Raw genomic sequence first — 13,527 nt, forward strand, 5'->3', positions numbered from 1 at the left:
TTCTTGTCATCTCTGCTCTCTGAGCATCCTCATCCATCAGAGAGTCAACCTTGGGCATTACATGCTAGTTTTTTTCAAACTGGTATATCGTATATATGTTTAATATCCATTCTAGAATTTGTAATGATATCGTCTAGCAATTATGGTGTAGCAGTCCCTCTCATACTAGTTTGATCCCTGATATAATGCTATTTGAAACTCTCCTTTATACACTCCAAAAACTTGCCTCCATGACCCTAAATAATCTAGATATCTCCATTCAAAAACTTGTCTCCAAAACCCTAGAGAATCTGATAATCTCCAGTGAAAAACCTGTCCCTATGACCCCTGAGAATCTAAATGTCTCCAGCCTTATTTTCTGTAAATAAAATTCCCCATCTTTAATACTTTACCATCACTGATAAGTGCATGATTTACCATTTCCTGTACCATCCAAATTATTTCTTTACTATTTTCATTGTATGTTTTAGACTGTTAAAACTCTTTGAAGGATTATATAATGTCAACATCACCATGCACTTTTTTGTTAAGGTGCTCTTCTTCTTATGTATCACATGAACAGGCAATCTTCCTATAGTTCCTGAAACATGGCTATCTTTATTGAGAGGGTAAATCCTCCTCCAATTCTGCCTTTTCACTCCCTCATTATCTTCATGTACCCCTCTGGCCAGAACAGATGAGATCTTGTTTTTTTTAGCAAGTTCTATTTCCATGACGCCAACAATATCAGGTGCTTCTTCCATAATATGATCTTTGATATCCAGCTTTATACCATCAACTACTGATCCAGTATCATCAGTTACACTACTTTCAGTAAGACATTACCACGCTGATCATCTTTCCTGATTTGGCATCTCCAGTTTTCTGACTTTCATCTTATTCCTTGCTTCCTCCCTCTCTTCCTTAGGTCCATTACATCTCATATATACTCCACTAAATTTCACCTTCCTATAGTTCTTCCTATAGTTCCTATAGTTCCTGAAACATGGCTATCTTTATTGAGAGGGTAAATCCTCCTCCAATTCTGCCTTTTCACTCCCTCATTATCTTCATGCACCCCTCTGGCCAGAACAGATGAGATCCTATTTTTTTTTAGCAAGGTCTATTTCCATGACGCCAACAATATCAGGTGCTTCTTCCATAATATGATCTTTGATATCCAGCTTTATACCATCAACTACTGATCCAGTATCATCAGTTACACTACTTTCAGTATGACATTACCACGCTGATCATCTTTCCTCATTTGGCATCTCCAGTTTTCTGACTTTCATCTTATTCCTTGCTTCCTCCCTCTCTTCCTTAGGTCCATTACATCTCATATATACTCCACTAAATTTCACCTTGTCTCTATTTTTCTCTGCTTTCCGAAGTTCCTCATGGCTAAGCGAACCCAAATCAAATATAACCATAACATGTCATCCCTTTATGCCTTGATTATAACCACCAATTCTTCCCCCTTCTTTTAACACTGAAACTGCATCTAGCAATTCCATAGCCTATGGTAATTCTTTAACCCTTTAATTTCTGCAAGAGATTGCAACCATAATTTTACGAGTTGCCTCTTCTTCCACTTATATGAATCTGAAAGCACTTTTTCTGCATGCTGAGATGCCTTATGTCACAAGAAACTATAATTAGCATCAGGGAAAAATCCTGCAGTGTCAATTACCCATACAACATGGGGAAGGAATTGTCACATCCTTCCCAAGTGTGTGTGTGTGTTCACCACTTTCTGCTAAAGCCAGTTATGCCCAACCCAGCATATTAGTGATACCTCTGGAACACTAATGATAATGGCATTGATTCAGTGGATGCTGAACATGATTTTAATCATACCAAGAAACTGAACTTGATCATGATATAGATGAAAGAGTATGATACTCTACATTATGTGGACAGGCATACAAATAGATGGCTCAGGACATTGTGCAGCAAGTGAAAATTCTGTGTATAAAGTTGTGAATAATGTATAAATCTGAATACTATATGAATAAAATGTGATAAATAAGGAGCACATCTGAAAATTATGAAAAAGCCCCATGAAAAAACTTTTTGGAGCAATGCAAGGAATTTTACATAATCAGTATTTATCATTCATTGCTTATCATGTTTTAAAAGGTCTTCAAAATTGTGTAGTGTGTAACTCATTATAAAATAAAATATAAGTGTCAAGTCATCAGCAACAGCTCAGGCAGTACACTGTACAGCTGGCAGGCAAAATTTAAATGTCTATACAGCAACAAAGAAGGATAGCTTACCCAATTCATTTTCTTAACTTTTCTTGATTGTTTTTCCATACATCTGCCAATTCCAAATTAGCAAGGCAGCACCAGGAGCACTCTATTTGTCATGTATAAAGCAATGATACAAGAGCCCCATCCATAACCAGGTCCCATAGACGTACCTGTGGTTTCATCTGACTGATTCATAAGCCCTGTTTCAACACACTGACTGCTCATCATCTCCCATCTACCACATCACTCCAATTTGCTCTATCCCTTGCTTCACTTCCTCCTGCATGTTCAGGCCCTGAACACTCAAAACATCATTCCTTGGTTTCCCCCTTTCCAGGCTCCCTCCATTTTAACATATAAACCCTCTTAGGCACTCTCTCCCCCTCTTCCTTTCCAACATGTCCAAGCTATTCACCACACCTTCTTCAGCTCTCCTGTATGTACTCCTCTTCCTACCACAGCTTTCTTACCTATCATTTCTTATTTGATCAATCCCCCCCTTTGCACCACTTGTCCTCAAACATTTCACTTCCAGTACATTCGCCCTTTCTCTATATCTTTATTTAAGACCCACACCTTGCATTCATACAACACCAACAGGACTATTAAACAAACAAACATAAGCATCCATGCCTTTAAAGATAGTGAACTCTCTTCCACATATTTCTTAATGTTCTTTTCCCCTTACCACCCTACGGCTCACTTCAGCTCCCATGAATCCAATCAATACCACATCCATTCCCAGGTATCTACAACACTTCACCTCCTGTGGTGTGGCAGTTACCATTCCTAACAAAAACGTATTCACAGGACACCAAGGGTTGAGCGCACAGGTCTGAATCCTGGTTCCACAGTCAACCCAGCTGTTCATCCATCCCAAAGGGTTGTTCGAGAAAATGGCTGCCTGGCTCAGGTGAGAGGCAATAACGTTATCTTGGAAAGCAAAAATGGGTTTGCTTGAAGGAATAGTGGTTCAGACAATGTTATACAGTTGCGAGGCATGGGCTATAGATAGAGTTGTGCGGAGGAGGGTGGATATGCTGGAGATGAGATGTTTGAGGACAATATGTGGTGTCAGGTAGTTTGATTAAGTAATGAAAGGGTAAGAGAGATGTGTGGTAATAAAAAGAGTGTGGTTGAGAGAGCAGAAGAGGGTGTTTTGAAATGGGTTGGTCACATGGAGAGAATGAGCGAGGAAAGATTGACAAAGAGGATACATGTGTCAGAGGTGGAGGGAACGAGGAGAAGTGGGAGTCTAAATTGGAGGTGGAAAGATGGATTGAAAAATATTTTGAGTGATCGGGGCCTGAACATGCAGGAGGGTGAAAGGCGTGCAAGGAATAGAGTGAATTGGAATGATGTGGTATACCCGGGTCGACGTGCTGTCAATGGATTGAACCAGGATGTGTGAAGTGTCTGAGGTAAACCATGGAAAGTTTTGTGGGGCCTGGATGTGGAAAGGGAGCTGTGGTTTCGGTGCATTATACATGACAGCTGGAGACTGAGTGTGAACGAAGGTGGCCTTTGTTGTCTTTTCTGAAGTGTTACCTCATGCATATGCAGGGGGAGGGGATTGTCAGTTCATGTGTGGCGGGGTGGGGACGGGAATGAATAAGGGCAGACAGTATGAATTATGTACATTTGTATACATGTATGTGTCTGTGTGCATGCATATAGATGTATGTATACGTTGAGATGTATAGGTATGTATATGAGCATGTGTGGACATGTATGTATATACATGTGTATGTGGGTGGGTTGGGCCATTCTTTCATCTGTTTGCTTGCGCTACCTCGCTAATGCGGGAGACAGCGACAAAGTATAATAATAATAATAATAATAATAATAATAATAATAATAATAATAATAATATATATATTTTCATTTCATTTATGCTTTGTCGCTGTCTCTCGCGTTTGCGAGGTAGCGCAAGGAAACAAACGAAAGAAATGGCCCAACCCACCCCCATACACATGTATATACACACACGTCCACACACGCAAATATACATACTTATACATCTCAATGTACACATATATATATATACACACACAGACACATACATATATACCCATGCACACAATTCACACTGTCTGCCTTTATTCATTCCCATCGCCACCTCGCCACACATGGAATACCATCCCCCTTCCCCCTCATGTGTGCGAGGTAGTGCTACGAAAAGACAACAAAGGCCCCACTCGTTCACACTCAGTCTCTAGCTGTCATGCAATAATGCCCGAAACCACAGCTCCCTTTCCACATCCAGGCCCCACACAACTTTCCATGGTTTACCCCAGACGCTTCACATACCCTGATTTAATCCACTGACAGCACCTCAACCCCAGTATACCACATCGATCCAATTCACTCTATTCCTTGCCTGCCTTTCACCCTCCTGCATGTTCAGGCCCCGATCACTCAAAATCTTTTTCACTCCATCTTTCCACCTCCAATTTGGTCTCCCACTTCTCCTCGTTCCCTCCACCTCCGACACATATATCCTCTTGGTCAATCTTTCCTCACTCATTCTCTCCATGTGCCCAAACCATTTCAAAACACCCTCTTCTGCTCTCTCAACCACGCTCTTTTTCATTTCCACACATCTCTCTTACCCTTACATTACTTACTCGATCAAACCACCTCACACCACACATTGTCCTCAAACATCTCATTTCCAGCACATCCACCCTCCTGCGCACAACTCTATCCATAGCCCACGCCTCGCAACCATACAACATTGTTGGAACCACTATTCCTTCAAACATACCCATTTTTGCTTTCCGAGATAATGTTCTCGACTTCCAAACATTCTTCAAGGCTCCCAGGATTTTCGCCCCCTCCCCCACCCTATGATTCACTTCCGCTTCCATGGTTCCATCCGCTGCCAGATCCACTCCCAGATATCTAAAACACTTTACTTCCTCCAGTTTTTCTCCATTCAAACTTACATCCCAATTGACTTGACCCTCAACCCTACTGTACCTAATAACCTTGCTCTTATTCACATTTACTCTTAACTTTCTTCTTTCACACACTTTACCAAACTCAGTCACCAGCTTCTGCAGTTTCTCACATGAATCAGCCACCAGCGCTGTATCATCCGCGAACAACAACTGACTCACTTTCCAAGCTCTCTCATCCACAACAGACTGCATACTTGCCCCTCTTTCCAAAACTCTTGCATTCACCTCTCTAACAACCCCATCCATAAACAAATTAAACAACCATGGAGACATCACACACCCCTGCCGCAAACCTACATTCACTGAGAACCAATCACTTTCCTCTCTTCCTACACATACACATGCCTTACATCCTCGATAAAAACTTTTCGCTGCTTCTAACAACTTGCCTCCTACACCATATATTCTTAATACCTTCCACAGAGCATCTCTATAAACTCTATCATATGCCTTCTCCAGATCCATAAATGCTACACACAAATCCATTTGCTTTTCTAAGTATTTCTCACATACATTCTTCAAAGCAAACACCTGATCCACACATCCTCTACCACTTCTCAAACCACACTGCTCTTCCCCAATCTGATGCTCTGTACATGCCTTCACCCTCTCAATCAATACCCTCCCATATAATTTACCAGGAATACTCAACAAACTTATCCCTCTGAAATTTGAGCACTCACTCTTATCCCTTTGCCTTTGTACAATGGCACTATGCACGCATTCCGCCAATCCTCAGGCACCTCACCATGAGTCATACATACATTAAATAACCTTACCAACCAGTCAACAATACAGTCACCCCCTTTTTTAATAAATTCCACTGCAATACCATCCAAACCTGCTGCCTTGCCGGCTTTCATCTTCCGCAAAGCTTTTCCTACCTCTTCTCTGTTTACCGAATCATTTTCCCTAACCCTCTCACTTTGCACACCACCTCGACCAAAACACCCTATATCTGCCACTCTATCATCAAACACATTCAACAAACCTTCAAAATACTCACTCCATCTCCTTCTCACATCACCACTACTTGTTATCACCTCCCCATTTGCGCCCTTCACTGAAGTTCCCATTTCCTCCCTTGTCTTACGCACTTTATTTACCTCCTTCCAAAACATCTTTTTATTCTCCCTAAAATTTAGTGATACTCTCTCACCCCAACTCTCATTTGCCCTCTTTTTCACCTCTTGCACCTTTCTCTTGACCTCCTGTCTCTTTCTTTTATACATCTCCCACTCAACTGCATTTTTTCCCAGCAAAAATTGTCCAAATGCCTCTCTCTTCTCTTTCACTAATAATCTTACTTCTTCATCCCACCACTCACTACCCTTTCTAATCAACCCACCTCCCACACTTCTCATGCCACAAGCATCTTTTGTGCACTCCATCACTGATTCCTTAAATACATCCCCTTCCTCCCCCACTCCCCTTACCTCCTTTGTTCTCACCTTTTTCCATTCTGTACTAAGTCTCTCCTGGTACTTCCTCACACAAGTCTCCTTCCCAAGCTCACTTACTCTCACCACCCTCTTCACCCCAACATTCACTCTTCTTTTCTGAAAACCCATACAAATCTTCACCTTAGCCTCCACAAGATAATGATCAGACATCTCTCCAGTTGCACCTCTCAGCACATTAACATCCAAAAGTCTCTCTTTCGCGCGCCTGTCAATTAACACGTAATCCAATAACGCTCTCTGGCCATCTCTCCTACTTACATACGTATACTTATGTATATCTCATACACAATTTGTGGTCAAGTTTTGTTCTTTATAATTTTTTTTTTTTTTTTTTTAATACTTTGTCGCTGTCTCCCGCGTTTGCGAGGTAGCGCAAGGAAACAGACGAAAGAAATGGCCCAACCCCCCCATACACATGTACATACACACGTCCACACACGCAAATATACATACCTACACAGCTTTCCATGGTTTACCCCGGACGCTTCACATGCCTTGATTCAATCCACTGACAGCACGTCAACCCCTGTATACCACATCGCTCCAATTCACTCTATTCCTTGCCCTCCTTTCACCCTCCTGCATGTTCAGGCCCCGATCACACAAAATCCTTTTCACTCCATCTTTCCACCTCCAATTTGGTCTCCCTCTTCTCCTCGTTCCCTCCACCTCCGACACATATATCCTCTTGGTCAATCTTTCCTCACTCATTCTCTCCATGTGCCCAAACCATTTCAAAACACCCTCTTCTGCTCTCTCAACCACGCTCTTTTTATTTCCACACATCTCTCTTACCCTTACGTTACTTACTCGATCAAACCACCTCACACCACACATTGTCCTCAAACATCTCATTTCCAGCACATCCATCCTCCTGCGCACAACTCTATCCATAGCCCACGCCTCGCAACCATACAACATTGTTGGAACTACTATTCCTTCAAACATACCCATTTTTGCTTTCCGGGATAATGTTCTCGACTTCCACACATTTTTCAAGGCTCCCAAAATTTTCGCCCCCTCCCCCACCCTATGATCCACTTCCGCTTCCATGGTTCCATCCGCTGACAGATCCACTCCCAGATATCTAAAACACTTCACTTCCTCCAGTTTTTCTCCATTCAAACTCACCTCCCAATTGACTTGACCCTCAACCCTACTGTACCTAATAACCTTGCTCTTATTCACATTTACTCTTAACTTTCTTCTTTCACACACTTTACCAAACTCAGTCACCAGCTTCTGCAGTTTCTCACATGAATCCGCCACCAGTGCTGTATCATCAGCGAACAACAACTGACTCACTTCCCAAGCTCTCTCATCCCCAACAGACTTCATACTTGCCCCTCTTTCCAAGACTCTTGCATTTACCTCCCTAACAACCCCATCCATAAACAAATTAAACAACCATGGAGACATCACACACCCCTGCCGCAAACCTACATTCACTGAGAACCAATCACTTTCCTCTCTTCCTACACGTACACACGCCTTACATCCTCGATAAAAAGTTTTCACTGCTTCTAACAACTTGCCTCCCACACCATATATTCTTAATACCTTCCACAGAGCATCTCTATAAACTCTATCATATGCCTTCTCCAGATCCATAAATGCTACATACAAATCCATTTGCTTTTCTAAGTATTTCTCACATACATTCTTCAAAGCAAACACCTGATCCACACATCCTCTACCACTTCTGAAACCACACTGCTCTTCCCCAATCTGATGCTCTGTACATGCCTTCACCCTCTCAATCAATACCCTCCCATATAATTTACCAGGAATACTCAACAAACTTATACCTCTGTAATTTGAGCACTCACTCTTATCCCCTTTGCCTTTGTACAATGGCACTATGCACGCATTCCGCCAATCCTCAGGCACCTCACCATGAGTCATACATACATTAGATAACCTTACCAACCAGTCAATAATTCAGTCACCCCCTTTTTTAATAAATTCCACTGCAATACCATCCAAACCTGCTGCCTTGCCGGCTTTCATCTTCCGCAAAGCTTTTACTACCTCTTCTCTGTTTACCAAATCATTTTCCCTAACCCTCTCACTTTGCACACCACCTCGACCCAAACAAATAAAGTTTGTACCTTTTTTTGCTATATATTACTAATGAAACATAACTTGACCATTATTCCAAAGCTCACTTTTGTTAAACATGTTTCTCGTATGTAAGTGATCACAAAACTGGTGCACCGTAAAACATGATTTAGACAACATGCTGTGACTGCAAATATCAAGTGATGTTCAATACATGAAAAATCTTAAGGTTATATACCACCCACGGAAATTCTATTATCCAGTTAGTTATCGCCCATCTACAAAATTATAATTCTCATATTTTATCTGCATTTTTTCCAAATAATGGCTCACTGGATGGGTTTTCAACATTTATTTGTTACTTAACAGTAACATCAAACACACAGATGAAAATAAAAGAACCTGATTTTTCCTTTGCAATTTGACAACTATTTAGAATCCTTCTCTGAACTGTCTAGATTCCAAATGTGCCAAGATGTTCTCTAATTGCCGTCGGGCCTCACACGGGGAAATTTTGCATGTCATAGTAGTTGGGGGCAACTCTGATCAGCCAGTCAGGTTTAATATCTGTAACAGTTCGAATGTAGTTCTTGGCAGTTAGGACAAATTCATTATAAAGAACCCATTCAGGATTGTGATCTAGACAAGTTGATGGATGTAACTGAACCACCTGATTATCCTTGATGGTCATATAGTGCCCAGTACGCTCTAGGTGAGCAATCTGCATGAAGAAGCCTGATACCAATGCCTTGCGAATATTAATATAGTAGTCATGGGAACTGAAGTCAGTAGATGTGCGCTTTAGACTGAAATGGTCCATAATATGGGATAACTGCTGACGAACATTGTCTGCCGACTTGAGGGAACAGTAGTTGACAAAGTTATCGTAGCACCACTGGACATCCTCCATATTCTGTTTAAAGGCATGATAGACATTCAGCAGCGTGAGGTGGTCCCCATCTATGTGTGCTAATCTCATCTTTGCCTCGTCTGCAGCCTTCTTAGCCTCATTAGGGTGCACAAAGCACTGGGGTACTGAGAGCATAGCAGTGATGGACAGGATATGTTTGAAAGAATAGTAGTTCCAACAATGTCATAAGGTTGCAAGGCTTGGGCTATAGATAGGGTTGTATGGAGGAGTGTGAATGTGTTGGAAATGAAATATTTGAGGACAATATGTAGGGTGAGGTGGTTTGATCTAGTAAGTAATCAAAAGGTAATACAGTTCTGTGGAAACAAAAAGAGTATGGTTGAGAGAGCAGAAGAGGGTGTGTTGAAATGGTTTGAAAAATATGGAGAGAATGAGTGAGGAAAGGTTGACAAAGAGGATATATGTGTCACAGGTGGAGGGAACCAGGAGAAGCAGGAGACTAAATTGGAAATGGAAGGATGGAGTGAAAAAGATTTTGAGCAATCAGGGCCTGAACATAAGACCTTATGAGGAAGAGAGATCAAGCATTGACACACTGTGAACACAGACTCATGTGGGAACCTTTCCAGTTACTACAGCAGTAATAAAACTAGGAAAAAGAAAGTCTAGAATAAAATTACTGTTACCTGATGATCTACCATAAGTATCCATAAATCTGGTATTGAGAAAGATACCAACAAACTCAAATCAGAAGGCTTTCAGCATGCGGATAAGCACTGTGATCAGAATGTAACTGATATCATAAGTGTTACTGTAAGTGTTCCACACTTCGGCCAGTTTGTGGAAAGTTTTGACAGGTGTCACTTTACAGTCAAAACCCAGGAGCACCTAAGCATGTGGTGGGTAACGTACAAAACATAGTAGCAATGTGCACAGGCACCAAACATTTTTATTATAAATACCAAAAACAGACTGAGGAAGTTACATAACTGTTGAATGCTACAGGTATAAGTGAAACAAAAAGGATTATCAAGATCAGATTATCTTTGAGGGAGTTCAATATGATAAAGTATATGGAAGAACAGTAATGAGTAAAGCTCCCATGGACATCTGTCCATTCACCACGATCACACAACTATTTTCAAGGAATAGTGGTTCCAACAATGTTGTATGGTTGCGAGGCGTGGGCTATGGATAGAGTTGTGCGCAGGAGGATGGATGTGCTGGAAATGAGATGTTTGAGGACAATGTGTGGTGTGAGGTGGTTTGATCGAGTGAGTAACGTAAGGGTAAGAGAGATGTGTGGAAATAAAAAGAGCGTGGTTGAGAGAGCAGAAGAGGGTGTTTTGAAGTGGTTTGGGCATATGGAGAGAATGAGTGAGGAAAGATTGACCAAGAGGATATATGTGTCGGAGGTGGAGGGAACGAGGAGAAGAGGGAGACCAAATTGGAGGTGGAAAGATGGAGTGAAAAAGATTTTGTGTGATCGGGGCCTGAACATGCAGGAGGGTGAAAGGAGGGCAAGGAATAGAGTGAATTGGAGCAATGTGGTATACCGGGGTTGACATGCTGTCAGTGGATTGAATCAAAGCATGTGAAGCGTCTGGGGTAAACCATGGAAAGCTGTGTAGGTATGTATATTTGCGTGTGTGGACGTATGTATATACATGTGTATGGGGGAGGTTGGGCCATTTCTTTTGTCTGTTTCCTTGCGCTACCTCGCAAACGCGGGAGACAGCGACAAAGTATAATAAAAAAATAAATAAAAATAGGACACAATCATCTACTTTAACAAGTAATCAAGGAAGAATCCAGGAAAGTTCCACCTCTAAAAAAAAAAAAGATACATGAAAAGTTAAGTATGGGTTCTAAGGAGAAGATTATATATCATACTTTGTTGCTGTCTCCCACGTTAGCGAGGTAGCATAAGGAAACAGATGAAAGAATGGGTGGGGGAGGGGGCGAAAGTTCTGGGAGTGTTGAAAAATGTGTGGAAGTCAAAAACATTATCTCGGAAAGCAAAAATGGGTATGCTTGAAGGAATAGTGGTTCCAACAATGTTATATGGTTGCGAGGCTTGGGCTATGGATAGAGTTGTGTGGAGCAGGGTGGATGTGCTGGAAATGAGATGTTTGAGGACAATATGTGGTGTGAGGTCGTTTGACTTATTAAGTAATAATAGGGTAAGAGAGATGTGTGGTAATAAAAAGAGTGTGGCTGAGAGAGCAGAAGAGGGTGTTTTAAAATGGTTTGGTCACATGGAGAGAATTAGTGAGGAAAGACTGACCAAGAGGATATATGTGTCAGAGGTGGAGGGAACAAGGAGAAGTGGGAGACTAAATTGGAGGTGGAAAGATGGAGTGAAAAAGATTTTGTGTGATCGGGGCTTGAACATGCAGGAGGGTGAAACGCGTGCAAGGAATAGAGTGAATTGGAACGATGTGGTATACCGGGGTTGACGTGCTGTCAATGGATTGAACCAAGGCATGTGAAGCATCTGGGGTAAACCATGGAAAGTTCTGTGGGGCCTGGATTAGGAAAGGGAGCTGTGGTTTCGGTGCATTATACATGACATCTAGAGACTGAGTGTGAACAAATGTGGCCTTTGATGTCTTTTCCTAGTGCTACCTCGTGCACATGAGGGGGAGGTGGTTGTTATTTCATGTGTGGCGGGGTGGCAATGGGAACGAATAAAGGCAGAGAGTGTGAATTATGTACATGTGTATATATGTATATGTCTGTGTGTGTATATATATGTACACGTTGAGATGTATAGGTATGTATATTTGTGTGTCTGGACATGTATGTATGTACATGTGTATGTTGGGCCATTCTTTTGTCTGTTTCCTTGCACTAACTCGCTAATGCGGGAGACAGCGACAAAGTAAAATAAATAAACAAATACATCTCAACGTATACATATATATATATATATATATGTTGTTCGCTGATAATACAGCACTGGTGGCTGATTCATGTGAGAAACTGCAGAAGCTGGTGACTGAGTTTGGTAAAGTGTGTGAAAGAAGAAAGTTAAGAGTAAATGTGAATAAGAGCAAGGTTATTAGGTACAGTAGGGTTGAGGGTCAATTCAATTGGGAGGTGAGTTTGAATGGAGAAAAACTGGAGGAAGTGAAGTGTTTTAGATATCTGGGAGTGGATCTGGCAGCGGATGGAACCATGGAAGCGGAAGTGGATCATAGGGTGGGGGAGGGGGCGAAAATTCTGGGAGCCTTGAAAAATGTGTGGAAGTCGAGAACATTATCTCGGAAAGCAAAAATGGGTATGTTTGAAGGAATAGTGGTTCCAACAATGTTGTATGGTTGCGAGGCGTGGACTATGGATAAAGTTGTGCGCAGGAGGATGGATGTGCTGGAAATGAGATGTTTGAGGACAATGTGTGGTGTGAGGTGGTTTGATCGAGTAAGTAACGTAAGGGTAAGAGAGATGTGTGGAAATAAAAAGAGCGTGGTTGAGAGAGCAGAAGAGGGTGTTTTGAAATGGTTTGGTCACATGGAGAGAATGAGTGAGGAAAGATTGACCAAGAGGATATATGTGTCGGAGGTGGAGGGAACGAGGAGAAGAAGGAGACCAAATTGGAGGTGGAAAGATGGAGTGAAAAGATTTTGTGTGATCGGGGCCTGAACATGCAGGAGGGTGAAAGGAGGGCAAAGAATAGAGTGAATTGGATCGATGTGGTATACCGGGGTTGACGTGCTGTCAGTGGATTGAATCAAGGCATGTGTATGGGGGTGGGTTGGGCCATTTCTTTCGTCTGTTTCCTTGAGCTACCTCGCAAACGCGGGAGACAGCGGCAAAAAAAAAAAAAAAATATATATATATACACACACACACACACACACAGACGTATACATATATACACATGTACATAATTCATAGTCTGCCCTTATTCATTCCTGTCGCCACCCCGC

General features: G+C 41.8%; 1 protein-coding gene and 1 pseudogene across 1 annotated transcript in view; both read right to left on the bottom strand.

Annotated features, from left to right (window-relative positions):
- Positions 1 to 13,527, bottom strand: part of LOC139760456 (uncharacterized) — a 220,372-nt gene that overhangs the window by 56,635 nt on the left and 150,210 nt on the right. The window lies entirely within an intron of this gene.
- Positions 8,448 to 9,897, bottom strand: LOC139760699 (ATP-dependent RNA helicase DHX15-like; annotated as a pseudogene).

Source organism: Panulirus ornatus, chromosome 37 (genome assembly GCF_036320965.1).
Source record: "Panulirus ornatus isolate Po-2019 chromosome 37, ASM3632096v1, whole genome shotgun sequence".
NCBI classification, from domain to species: Eukaryota; Metazoa; Arthropoda; class Malacostraca; order Decapoda; family Palinuridae; genus Panulirus; species Panulirus ornatus.